Source organism: Macrobrachium rosenbergii, chromosome 11 (genome assembly GCF_040412425.1).
Source record: "Macrobrachium rosenbergii isolate ZJJX-2024 chromosome 11, ASM4041242v1, whole genome shotgun sequence".
NCBI lineage: Eukaryota > Metazoa > Arthropoda > Malacostraca > Decapoda > Palaemonidae > Macrobrachium > Macrobrachium rosenbergii.
Window position 1 is genome coordinate 21,294,451 of NC_089751.1, and position 14,306 is coordinate 21,308,756.

A 14,306-nucleotide genomic window follows, 5' to 3' on the forward strand; every position below is an offset into this window, starting at 1 on the left:
GGTGATCACCGACCAGCCCGAACTATATCCCCATAATTTTACCCAAAGAGTGGGTAATTAACTGTCAGCATTACCAACGCTACAGGAAAAATCTTGTCAAATGAGTTACCCGAGGTACCGTTAACAACACTGCTGCAAATACCGGCCGACAGAGGCCGACATCCCCAATTGTTATTTGTTCGCCATGCTCTGTGGGTGTGTCCCACATCAGGCGAACGTTTGGTCATTTAGCCCAACCCCCATTTAAAGAATTTGGACATCAGATTACGATTTTGGACTGTTTTCAACGCCTTTTCTCCTGGATTTATACTTTATTGACTGGATTTGGAACTTCTCTCCTGGTTATAACTTTGGATCGTACTTTGGACTTGATTGGACAAGTCAGGCAAGATGTCGCCGTTTGCTAGCACTGCTGCTTCCACTTCGCCTACAGCTTCGACGACCATGGCTTCTACGCTGGAGATGCTGCCACTCATCAGTCCTGCAGGTCCTGCAAGCGTATGATGAGTACACGAGTATAGGTCTTGGTTAGTAGATCAAATGGAGGATTATTTGAAACAAAGAAAATCCTTTGCCTCGAAGAGTAAGCGTAGGTCAGGATCAGCTGTAGGGTTACAATCAGTAGATAAGGAAGCCTTAGATTTAGAGTTATTCAAGAAGTCAGAGGACAGTTTATTGTCCAGTATGTCTTGCCTATTTCTAGCCTTATGAGTAAGTTAACAGAGAATAGAGATATTGATTGTAGTAGCTTAGTTGATTCTAATCGTTCTTTTTCAGGACCCCTGCCTGTTCCAGAACCAGCCCTAACGGGTGCCGAGGGTCATGGAGAACCGCAAGCCTCTAAGGTAGGTTCTGCCATCCCCCCCCAACCCCCTGCGGAGCAGGCAGTGTTGGCAGCAGATTCCCCCGTTCCCACTCAAGGTGTAAGTTCTGAGGTTGATGTAGAGTTAGGTAAGACACAGACGAGTAGGGAAAATAGGTTAGGAAGTGTTCAGGAAGAGAAGTGGAAGATGCAGTCTTCTTTGGGTTCATGTTTGGTTGGGGTTTCTAGTGTGGCGACTTCGTCTTGGATCCATCTTCGGTTTTATTTCCTGCGCTGAGTTCTTCACAACAGAAGGTTTCTAAGTCCGTGGTTTGTCGTTCGGATGTGGTTTCAGGTCTGTCGGGTTCTGTAGTGTTGGAGAATGCTCATTCGTCCTCGAAGGTTCCTTTTCCTTCAGTGGATGAGTTTGGTTCGTCTTGCGGTGGTGGTAATTCTGGTGACAGGGTTTTCAATTTGGCTCAGTATAATGCAGAATTGTTGGGTTTGTCACAGGGTTATAGATTACTAGTTAGGCAATGTTTTCAATGTTGGGTTTTCCAATATTCACAATCATGTCTTGAAGAATTTTCCTGAGTTTGCCAGTGATGTCTGTCAAGATTATCAAGGGGGAACAGAGTAGCTCTAGTTTTCTTTCTCAAAAAAAAAAAAAAAAAAAACTGTGGCCTCTTCCGCTGCTTCTGAGTTTTCCTTTTTTTTTTCCAATTTCTTCTAAGCCCTCTTCCATTGTCATTACACAATCTTCTTCATCGGATCTCTCTTCGGAGTCTTCTCTCACTCATCCTGTTTTCTTTGCCATTAAGTCACCAGAGCAAAGAATTTTCATTGGTGCAATCCTGTAATGTTGGAGTTTTCAGCGGCTCCCTCTCTCTCTTCAGGGTTGAGGTAAGGTGTACAGCCAGCAGATTTACATTAAATGTAAATCTGAACTGGATATTATGGTCTTTGAATTGTGGGAGTGAGACGATGGCAGGCTCATGCGCTGAGCTGCTAAATGTTGTCTCACGTACTTTAACAACCACGAATTTTTTAATTACACTTCACTAATATAGGAATTGTACATTTCCTCTGCCGTTAACTGTTCATGTCTAACACATGCAATAAATCCCTGGCAAGCACTTCCTAATTCCTAAATATCAGTCTTCTGGCATCACAACACAGCTGCTATTCTTCTCACGATGCGAAATTTTGCAGGCAGTTATTCTGCGTCGCTAAATTAAGAACTTTTTTTTGCGCTCTCGCCTTCTTTGGTGGGGCTGTCTTCTTTAGCACCTTACACGGGTCCTGCAGTTTTCTCAGGCTTCTAGTATAGATGCTTCAGAGGCAGTTGCGGAGTCTTCCGCAACTCTGTATTTTCTTCCTTTACTGGGTTTAAAATGTAATGTGTCCACCGCGGTTCTTGCGGATACTACGGCACTTGGCGTTTCATCTGCGTCATCGTTGAGTGTATCAGTACTGACGGTGTCCTCAGCCTCGCTTTTTCACCAGAGTAGCTGGTAATTTCCTTCTTTGGTCCCCATTCGTTCCGCAGCTCGTGGCTTGTCCTGAGAAACACCTTTGAATACTGGACCAGTTGGTACGTTCTCCACCTGTCCAATGTTGGAGGTAGGTGCTCTGGTGGTTATTCTGAGTGTGGCTGCTTTCTTTTCTCTCCTTCTTCTACTTCTTTCTCAACTTTTCCTGCGACTATTTCTGTTCCTCCTTCTAAGGTGTTCAATGTGGGTTTGGCTTTGGTTCCGGGTCATCAGGGAGTCCTTTCTCCCTCTCCCTTAATCAGTGTGACTTCAGCTCTGGATACCCCTCCTGGTGCGGCGTTGGTTCATCTGGCATTGGGTGGATCAGGTGTTGCAACCTCTCTGCTCGCAGGGGTGGGCGTTTGTTGCCCAGGTATGGTCGGTCCAGGTGTTATGTCATTGTCGCTGGGTGGTGCGGGGTTTGTGCAGTCAAGTGCGTCTGTCACGAGTTTTGTTATCGGCTTTAGTTGGTACAGGGTTTGTGCAACCGGGTTATGGCTGGCTCAGGTATGATGGGGGTCAGGTATGTCAGGTGTTGGTCTCGTACATCCTGGTGTAGCGAGTTCTGGGTTATCGGGTGCAGCTTTTGCGGGTGGTCAGTCTGTCTCTTTTCCTGTCCTGGTTCAGTCAGACCAGTCTGACAGAGAATGCTCTTTTGAAGAAGAGGAGCCGGTAACAGGCATAGATTTTTTTTTTCTCCAGCGAATGAAAGCAAGTATAAGCAGATGGTGGACTTTATCCATTCCCTCTGTTCGCAGTCCAGGCTCCTGAGGAACCTATACAACCAAACCAAGCAATGTCTGAATCGTTGTATGCAACTAAACCAGTAGTCTCCCAAACATCAAGTAAATTGGTCTGGTTTGGCAGGGTTGGGCGGGTGTTGAGGGAGGTGGACTCTTAAGTTATTTTCTCTTATTGGGTCGGGTAGACAGGATTCAACCTTGCTTCCTAATCAGAAGGGGCTCTATAGGGTGGCGGGTAACCCTTCTGCCGGTGTCAGAGTTCCTATCAACAAATCTGTTGAGGCTCTTCTCTCTCGGGTTCCTTCGTCGAATCGTTTGGTAGCGGTTACATCTCGTGAGGCTTGTATTTTGGAGGACACTTCTCGCAGCCAGTCTGAGGCCTTGTCCCATTCTTTGTGGGTATTGTCTGGGTTGATGGGGGTTTCTCAATCAAGTTGGATACTCCTTCCGATCCTGTACTGTTTGACAACTTCCTCACTTCAGTTTCGATGGGGTTGGCATACCAGACAAACATTTCGGCTGGCTCTACAACGTTCTTTGGCAAGAAGAGGAGGGACTTTTTTTAAATCTTCTTCCACCTCACTATCCAGACATTCATAAGAGGGTTCTGTTGAGGGCACCTTTTTACACTCTGCAACAGTCTTTTTAGAGAGGAGGATGTTTCCTCCATGGTCAATTTCCTGTCGTCGTCGTCAGCAGTAGCGTCACAGGAGGCTATGATTCGTGTGGCTGCTCAGGGTTCAGGTGATGTGGCCAGTATGATGAACTTTGTTGCTTCTAACTCATGTCCTCGGTGTCGGCAATTATGGATCATTGAGGGTACAGAATGTTGAAGTATCTAGCCCTTGAATGATCCTTGCCTCCTCTTTACAGGAGCCAGTAAGGGCGAGGGACTTCTTATTGAATCTATGCAAGATACAGTACTAGGAATTTGTCTAATCTTTGCCAAGAGTTGCCTGGTCACAACACAATCTATAACCTTTCAGGGATGAGGATTTTCTCTCTTCCTTTGAGGTTTTTTCTCCCAACCCTGGAGAGGATCCAGTCAGTCCTTCAGGAAGTAGAGGTGTTCCTGTCCAACAGGGAACAGCTGGTACCAGTTTGGAGAAGCCTCTTAGGGAGAATGTCTTCTCTCTCTCCTTTAATTCCAAGATCTCGTCTCCGGATGTGTTTCTCTTCAGGTATGTCTCAGGAATCACTGGGACTTCCACAACGAGAACGCATTTATAGTCTGGAGCGATTCTTGCCTGTCGGATCTTCTGTAGCGTTCAGAAGTGCTTCTGACACCCGGAGAGTCTTTCGACTCCCCTCTTCCTGACGTTCATCTGTACTCCGATGCCTCAGATCAAGGTTGGGGAGCAACCTTGGAGGAAACCCAGGCTTCGGGCCTCTAGAGGGATCGGGAACGAGAGGTGTCAATAATCTTCGGGAACTCAGGGCTGTAAAGGAAGCCCTCAAGTGCTTTTCAGTCCTAGTGCACAACAGAGTAGTGGCTCTGTTTTGCGAAAACGTAACTCCGTGTCGTATCTGAAAAACTCATGGAATCAAGATCAACAGAACTCAATACTATAACACATGGAGTCCTGAGAAGGTGTGAAGAATGGAAAGTGTCTCTTCTTCCCCAACTTGTATCAAGGAGTCTCAACGCACTGGCCGACTCGTTAAGTTGCTCTCGTCAGGTGTGGGGGGAGAGTGGACTTTGGCTCAGGAAGTAGTATGTCAGGTTCTCTGGAGGTGGCCAGCATCTGTGGACTTTTTTGCGACGAGATTAAACCATCGTCTTCCAGTTTATTTCTCACCAGTGGTGGACCCCATGTCGATAGGCACTGTTGCGATGTTATAAAACTGGAATCACATGTAGGTGTATGCTTTCTGCCATTCAGTCTCATTCATCAGGTACTGTAATCAGGAAAATGCAGGAGAGTGTCAAGACGTCTATGACTCTATTAGCTCCTTGTTGGCCCTACGCCCTTGGTTTCTGGAACTCCTAAGCTCCTTGCGGAAGTTCTGATGTTCCTTCCCATGCAGAAGATCTTCTCAGACAAAAAACGTGCTGAACTTAGTTTCAAGGTGACTGCCGAGTGAGTAACTAGACAGACCGGACTCTCTAAAGCTGTGTCTAGATAGATTTCGTTCAGCTTGAGAAAGTCAACCCGTAAGCTTTACCAGGTCAGCTGGACAATGTATAGAAGTTGGTGTCATAAGGAAGGTCGTTCCATCTCTAGACCTTCCATAGCCAAAATAGCCGATTTTCTTTTATTCCTTCGGAAAGTCAAGGTTCTTTCGTATTTGGCGATTGAGGGCTACCGCTCAACACTTAGCAGTACATGTAGTTTCCATCTTCCCGAAAATTTCCAGTAGTAAGATCATCCATGATTTATTACGTTCCTTTAAGATTAAAACGTCTTGTCTTGCCAACTCAGGCTCCTCTGTGGGATTTGTCGGAAGTTCTAACATTAAGACAACTGATTAAGAAGATGTTTTTTCTTATGGCTTTAACTACAGCTAGAAAGGTGGGCAAGCTTCAGGCAGTTTCTAGGCTGGTCTCCTAGATGGGAAATGATATGTATTGGTCTCTTCTGGAATTCTTGGCGAAGTCTCATTCATTTAGGGTTCTTTATCGGCAAGAGTTCATTACCGGCGATCCAGCGGAGATGTCCTTATGCCCGGTGCAAGCATTAAAAGTCTATTTATCAGAGGTTGAGAAACTCTGTCTGCATACACTTCTCATCTCTCTGCGGAATCCTTCCCGTCCACTGTCAAAGAATGCGATTAGTTACTTTCTGAGGGAGATGATTTCCCAGGCTTCTCAGGGTTCTTCTTCATCGTCTTCTAGCTCTGTATTACCCCAAGTGCACAGTATTCAGAGTATGGCCACTTCATCTTCCTTTCTAAGGAAATGTTCAGTGTCTTCCATTCTGGAGGCAGCTACTTGGAAGTCCGGCTCAATGTTTACTTCCTTTTACTGTACTTAAGAGACCTTCAATTCGCCTCGTCGGAGGGTTATTCTCTTAGTCCGTGCATACCAGCTAACTCTATGGGTGCAGTCTTTAGAATCTTAGGCAGCAGTAATAGTATAATCACATGAACTTAGGTTTAGTATGTTTTTAAGTATCTTAGTCTTTGATAATTTCCCTAAGAGAGTCCAAGGAGATTCTCTAGTAGACTAGGCTCTTTCGTCTGCGCTGAGATACTTCTTCGCTTGTCGATCATCGGGCCTTATCCGGAGGACCAGCGGCTTGACACACTGCTTCATTCCCCTCCATGCATGAGAGGCTCTGAATAGCCACATGGGAGGTTCATTGTACTCCTCCATACATGAGAGGCTCATCGTACTCCTCCATACATGAGAGGTTCTGAAGAGCCACATGGGAGGTCGAAAGACCAAGACAGTACTGACCTGACTGACGATCAAAGTACTCTCCAGCATGTCTCTTCACCGAGAGCATTGATTGATATGGTGAGTGGATGACTAAACAGATATCCTATGCAGAGCAGATCAGTGAGGAGCTACCATCTCTGCGGTTGTAGAAAGGGGGCATGCCGCAACCTAGATGGGTCTCCCTCCAGCATGCCTCTTCACCGAAAGCACTGATTGATATGGTGACATACGTTTACACATAGTAGGTTGATAATGAGTTACCTGCTTATTCTCCGTTGACAGGTAAGGCTGAATTCAATTGATCCCACCTCCGTTAAAATTTTGTTAATCGGGTTAATTCAGGTGTTCAGGGAGTGTATTGCAATATGAAATTTTCATAATAAAACTAATATTGTAATACTTACCTGAACACCTGAATGATTCCCACCCTCCTCCCCACTTGAATTTTTGATAGTGAGTGACTCAATTGGGAATGTCGGCTTCTGTCGGCCGGTATTTGCAGCAGCGTTGTCAACGGTACCTCAGGTAACTCATTTGACAAGATTTTTCCTGTAGCGTTGGTAATGCTGACAGTTAATTACCCACTTTTTGGGTAAAATTATGGGGGTATAGTTCGGGCTGATCAGTGACCAGGGATAACCCAGGTGTTCAGGTAAGTATTCCAATATTAGTTTTATTATGAAAACTTCATTTTTGTTTTATGGGAGTTCAGCCTCATACCCCAATGACTACATCATTCACTAAACCTCATAAGTGGAGACTACTACACCCACAAGAGTTGCATCAACTGGCATACTGGACAATCTTGTTTTCCAGGCCAACAACCATATAACTTTATATACTAAAAATAACAGTGGACCAAGAATACTATCCTGTAGAACTCCAGACACAATAGGGCAGTGAGAGAGGTGTCTGGGTACCACCATCAGGACTCTGCAAATGTTTACCAAGGGAAGTGGGCAATCTCCCATGACTGGTGTCAACGAAGGGGTTGCTCACTGGTTGGAGTATCTACTCAGCAGATCACAGACTTCTCTACCTACCTTTGCCAAGACGAGCACCTCTCAGTTTTTGTAGTGAAAGATTACCACTTGGCCTTATCTCAGGTCTTCAAACTGAAGAGGTTGGATCTCTCTGCCTTGGTAGGGTTACCCAGGCTTATGAGAAACTTCAAGCAGTCTTGCCCTCATTAGGAGTTACAGCCCCCAGACTGGGATGTAACGTTAGGATTGCGAAGCCCTATGAGCCCTCCCTACATGCCTTTGTTAAGTTCCTTGGACAGACTTAACACTTTGTTGGCTTTGACCTCAGTGAAGGGAGTAGGGGAGTTACACCACTTGTCTTATCTTGTTTAGCATTTGGAAAGTGGGGGTGCCTCTCTTTCTCTCGCATCCCAGGGTTTGTCAATTCCAGAAGAGAGGTTTGAGAGTTTCTCCATCCCCTCCTTTCAAGACTTCTCTGGTGGAGAACAGGCTGAGATGGTCTGTGCACTTAAGTAACAACCAAAAAGAAACCTCTCCCTGAAGCCAGTGTAGGAGAATTTTCATTAGTATAGGTAAGTGCAAGAAGTTTATCTCTAGGAGCTTCTTTCCCTTCTGGCCTCAGGAGGCTATCTCGCTTGACAGTACAGAAAGTAAGGGGCATGGGACCTTCTCTAACCTTTCGGAAGAACTTGTGTTTCAGGTAATGAGGGAGAGGGTATGGCACAACCAGACCACCTTTACCTTTTTCTGCCTGAGGGATGTTGCCCACAAGTCCCTGGACACCTTCTCCCTGGAACCTGTGAACAGGCCCATTCCTTTCCTATTCCTCTTCCCTAGGCACATCCAGGCTGAAGTACACACTGGAATCAAATGTGATACAGGTAAGTACACACCAAGCACCTGTTCTAAGTAGTTTAGAATGAGTTGTCTTCTGTCCTTCCTCTTCCAACAAGAGAGAGGAAGGACAAGGTGAAGCTTTTTCTCAACCCATTACTTGGTAACAGCTAGAATAAAACTGCCCACTGACCTGGGAGATGTCATGGTTCTCTGAAATAGCTTTCATTACAATACTCAATTCACCAATTTCAAGTTCTCAGGCCCATAGCCCTATTTCTTTGATCAATATATTAAAAGCAACTACAAGATTAAGATTAATTATAAAAGAACAACAGTCTTTTTCTAAGCGAAGACTTTATTACAACGGGTAATAACCCCTCTTCCTTGGAAGACGGCATCATCAAATTTTGACCGCATTCCAGTTTCTATTGACAGTTGTTATTGTCAGTATAGTAAAGGCTCATTGGTATACATGTTTGTACCCTTTAGGGCCTGTAGAGGGGTAGTGCTGTCAATGCAACTCATTTGGTGCACTGTAGGCATTACTTAAGATTCTTTGCAGCATCCCAATTGGCCCCTAGCTGCAACCTCTTTCATTCATTTCACTGTACTTCTCTTCATATTCTCCATCTGACTCTCCACCCTCTCTAACTATTGTTTTGTAGTGCAACTGTGAGGTTTTCCTCCAGTTACACCTTTCAAACCTTTTTTCTGTACTGTACTCTCAATTTCCCTTTCAACACTGAATGACCTCATAGGTCCAGCACTTGGCCTTTGACCTAAATTCTATATACAATACTATATTCTCATTATCCTTTATGGTAATGAAATAACAACATCCAAAATGAGATTCAGTACAACATACATGTAATCTGTATTGGAGTACTGTAGCATAAAATACATTTGATTAGTATTTATCAAAATTAAGGGGGGGTGTTATTGTGTCTGCTATCAGGCAGCAAGTATTTTCTTAATACAAGCCTATTCAGGTTCAATCTTAGAGCAGTGGCCACTTACATTATTTTCATTACATGAATTTCGAGGACCTTACTAATGTTCAGGGTGGAATTCTCCCCTAGTTTTCAACGTCTCTATTTAAAGTCTTTAATGCCATAAGAATGATATTTATTTCTCTGTTATTATTTCACCGGCTGACATGGGTCCCCGATCCAGAAAAAGGATTTTGACAAAGGAAAAATCTATTTCTGGGGAGGGGCCCGTGTCACCCGGTGACCCACCCCTGTTTTTCATTCTCTCCCTCCCATGGTAAACATCATTCTAGTGGGGTGGGTGCTAACATGGAATGCGACTAGTATTGCCTTGTGTGCAGTCCGCGAGTAGTGCATGGGCTTGTATCGGCACCTCTCTCGTTGGGACTTTTGACATTGGGAATCTTTATAGGGCAGGGTCCCGTGATTGTGACAATCTCACCCTTTACCATATACGACTCCATTTCTTGGAGCTCGCTCTGGGGGTAGTAACCCCAGCTTTACATTTAGCTTTTCTCTGGTATCTAGCAACGGAATTACCTAGAAATAAGTGTTGAATGGATTATTTCACCGGGTGACACGGGCCCCTCCCCAGAAATAGATTTTTCCTTTGTCAAAATCCTTTTTTACATTAAAAATAAAGGACTGAAAAAAATAATAAACTATACCTGTGCGATAACGCATTGACAGTTGAAATTTTCTTACTTTCTAATCCAGAAGTAATGTAAATTTTTTCATGCACATTTTTCATTAACACCTTGCTTGTGCATTTGCCTCATACAGATCTCTTACATTGGTGGCACATGTCTGAAGTTTTATCCCTATTTGGCACTTTTTCTTAGTAACTATGGAAACTTCTGCTTCAGCATCAATATTACTTTTACTGCTATTTGCTGTGTTGCTATTTCTGAACATTTCCTGAAGTGCTTCAGCGAACTGAAAAAAGCAATCACGACAGGAGAGTTTTTGACCTGTAACTTCTCTATAAAAGAACTGATTCGTGAAGCTGCTTTATTACTGTATAACTGAGCCATCTGATCTACTATGTCAGTTCCGTACTTCGAAGAATCATAGTAATTTACAGTTTCAGGAATTATCTTTGCATCATTTCCAATGTTTGCAGTTCTGTGAACTCTACTAAGTATGAGTACATTTTTGTTTGGCATGCACTGATACGTCAAAGTGCATTGATTATTTTTCAATGCTTGTGAGCCGTACAGGTTGGCATGAGAATTTTTTATGCATGTGGGAATCTCCATTTGAATACGATTTACCGCAAGTTCTATTGAAGGCTAAAAATTACTAGCTGTCATATTTCTTCTTTTCCCAATGTATTGTTCTACTAGCGTCAGGCAACAGTAGTCACATATACCTCTTTAAATGTTATGCTCCAAAAGTCATTCTTCAATTTCATGCGAGCTTCAGTTGCAGTACAATTTTGTATGTGTTTGATAATGTAGTTGTCTATGAGTAATCTACAAGTAATTACAAGTTTTCCTTGAACAATTTCAAGTTTGGCAAACGATGTAGGTCCTGGCAATTCTCGTAGAATGTTTCGATTAGTAACTCTTCCGGTGTCGATATCATTTTGCTCAATAATTTCGCAGTGTTCTTTCCTTGCCTGTCAAATTGGAGTAGATATTCCCAGGCCTTTCCCCTTATACTTCATTTTCTTCATCAAAAGTATATCATTATCATCATCGGCTTCTTCACCAGAATCGGATGAGTTTTCAGAATTTGGGATTTGTTCTTCCTCGTCGTCAGATATTTATCGCAAGTATTTGTGAAAACCTACAATTTGATATAAACTTTATAAAACTATGTTACATGGGAACTAAGAATAAAATAAGTAAATTGGCAAAACGATTGGCAACCATCTTCAACGTTCCATTTAAGGAATGTTAAAAACCAAAAACACCCTTACATTAATCAGAAAGTTATAACCTAAAGTAAACCTTCTACATTCTACTAAATTCATCTAACTAGCAACCTCCCAATAAGAACCTTCCCACTTCCTTTTGATTGCGTGTGTGAATTTTGTGGTAGCTTGCATCATGAGGACACGTTTACATCATTCTAGCAAATGCAAGGCAACATCTTCAAGAGCTGTATTGAAGGCAATTTTGGTTGTTATTTTTCCCTATCTTGAACACTCCACCTACACTCTGTGAACTGAATGACTGATATGTGTAAAAAAAAATCATGTGAACTACTTCAAGCATGCTTTTATCTGCTATGCACCAAATTCATTGGTAATTTTTGTAAATGGGCAAAAAATGCATATGAGTTTTGAATTTTGCCTTTTTACAAAAATTACCAATGAATTTCGTATTTAGCAAATAAAAGCAAACTTGAAGAAGTTCTCAAGATTTTTTTTTACATATATAAGTCATTCAATTCACAGAGTGTAGGTGGAGTGCTCAAGATAAGGAACATAAAACCCAAATTTGCTTTTGATACAGCTCTAGGAATTTGCTGGAAGAGTGCAAGCATTGTGTGTGTGTGTGTACATATATGTTATACATTATATATATATATATATATATATATATATATATATATATATATATATATATATATATATATATATATATATATATATATATATTTATATATATATATATATATATATATATATATATATATATATATATATATTATATATATATATATATATATATATATATATATATATATATATATATATATATATATATATATATATATATATATATATAATGTATATGAGTATAAATATCTATATAATGTGTATATATATACACATATATATATATCTCACATATGTAGTATATGTTCAGTAATTACTGAGTGGTATAGCAGACCTGTCCATGAAAAAGTAACAGCACTGGCTGTGGCCAAGAGAAACATGGGACTAGCAACCTCATCTGTTGGTGATTCACTGAGAGCTGGAAGGCTCTCTTGTTCTGGTGACATTCACTCAAAAGAGGAAAAAGGCATATTCCGGTACATACATACATACATACATACATACATACATACATACATACATACATACATATATATATATATATATATATATATATATATATATATATATATATATATATATATATATATATATATATATATATATATATATATATATATATCTATATATATATATATATATATATATATATATATATATATATATATATATATCACTATCTAAAAACAGATGTATTTATGTGTGTGTGTGTGTTCCACATACACTCTGAAACACATTGAGCAATTTCAACCAAACTTGGTATACATAAGACTTACCATCTAGTAAAGAACACTGTGGGAGTAAGACATCACTGGCACCAAAGGGGGATGTGTGGGAAGGGGGTGCAAAGGGGAGTGAAATGTAAAAATAATCCAAAATGACAGATATTAGTGTCTAATCCATAGTTTTTGAGGTCGCTGAGATGAATAGTGACACTCCTGATGCCCTTTAAGTCTAAATTCAGCCCCGATAGGGAGGGGGGTGAGAAGGGGCGACATGTAAATGTAACTGAAAATGACATAGTAGTGTCTAATCCATTTTTTTTTTTGAGGTCACCGAGATGATTAGTGACCCTCCCAATGCCCTGTTAGTCCAATTCAGTCCTGATAGGGAAGGGGTGAGAACGGGGTGGGACAGGTATGACATCTAAAAATAACCCAAAATGACAGATAGTAGTGTCTAATCCATAGTTTGCGAGGTCCCTAAGATGAATAGTGACACTCCCAATGCCCATCAAATCCAAACCCAGCTACGATAGGGAGGGGTGAGAAGGGGGTGACGTAAAAATAACCAAAAACGACAGATATTAGTGTCTAATCCATAGTTTTCGAGGTTGCTTAGATGAATAATGACATTCCTGATGCCCTTTAAGTCTAAATTCAGCCCCGATAGGGAGGGGAGAGGGGGAGGGAAGGGGGTGAGATGTAAAAATAACCGAATTTATTATTTAATTATTATTTATTATTCTACGAAGAGGTAAGGAAGGGGGTTAGTAGTGAATATTTATAATAATATATATAGAGTATATATATATATATATATATATATATATATATATATATATATATATATATATTTATACAGTATATATATATATATATATATATATATATATATATATATATATATATATATATATATATATATATATATATATATATATATATATATATATATATATATATATATATATATATATATATATATATATATATATATATATATTTATTTATTCAGTAGTGAATATTTATAATATATATATAGTATATATATATATATATATATATATATATATATATATATATATATATATATATATATATATATATATGTGTGTGTGTGTGTGCATGTGTGTGTATACAATGCATGCACATGTCACAAAAATGTTCTTTATTCTTTGAAAACCACCACTTTTTACAGACATAATCTGTGGATCTTCTGTCAGAAAGTATTACATCGATTAATGCTTTATTTTGTTGTCTCAGTTAAGGGGATTTATCAGGACGAGAGGTGAAGCACTGGGTACTTTACTTTAATAAGTGATTATTGTGAAGCCATACCTCTTTGAGTGTAGCCGTTACGAATCAAGTATTTTATACCTCATTTTATAATTTTTCTTATATGATAAGCATGTTGATGAGAATGGGGTTGGTGCTGATATACTTGACATAAATATATGTGGACACGAAGTCAAAACTTATGTTTTTGAACTAAAGATTATTACAGTAATACATGAGGAGTTTTCAACGACAAGGAGAGGCCCAAGAAAAGACAAGACAATAACCTCAGCAACATTCATACTTAACTTCTGAATCCTGGAAGGACTTTTCCTTAGAAAACTTCCAGAACATTAGCAGTTTCATCTATATATATATGAAAATATCTGTCTGTATGTATGTATGTATGTATGTATGTATGTGTGTGTGTGTGTTTGTGTATGTTCCACATACACTCTGAAACACATTGTGCAATTTCAACCAAACTTGGTATACATATGATTTACCATCTGGGAAAGAACACTGTGGGGGC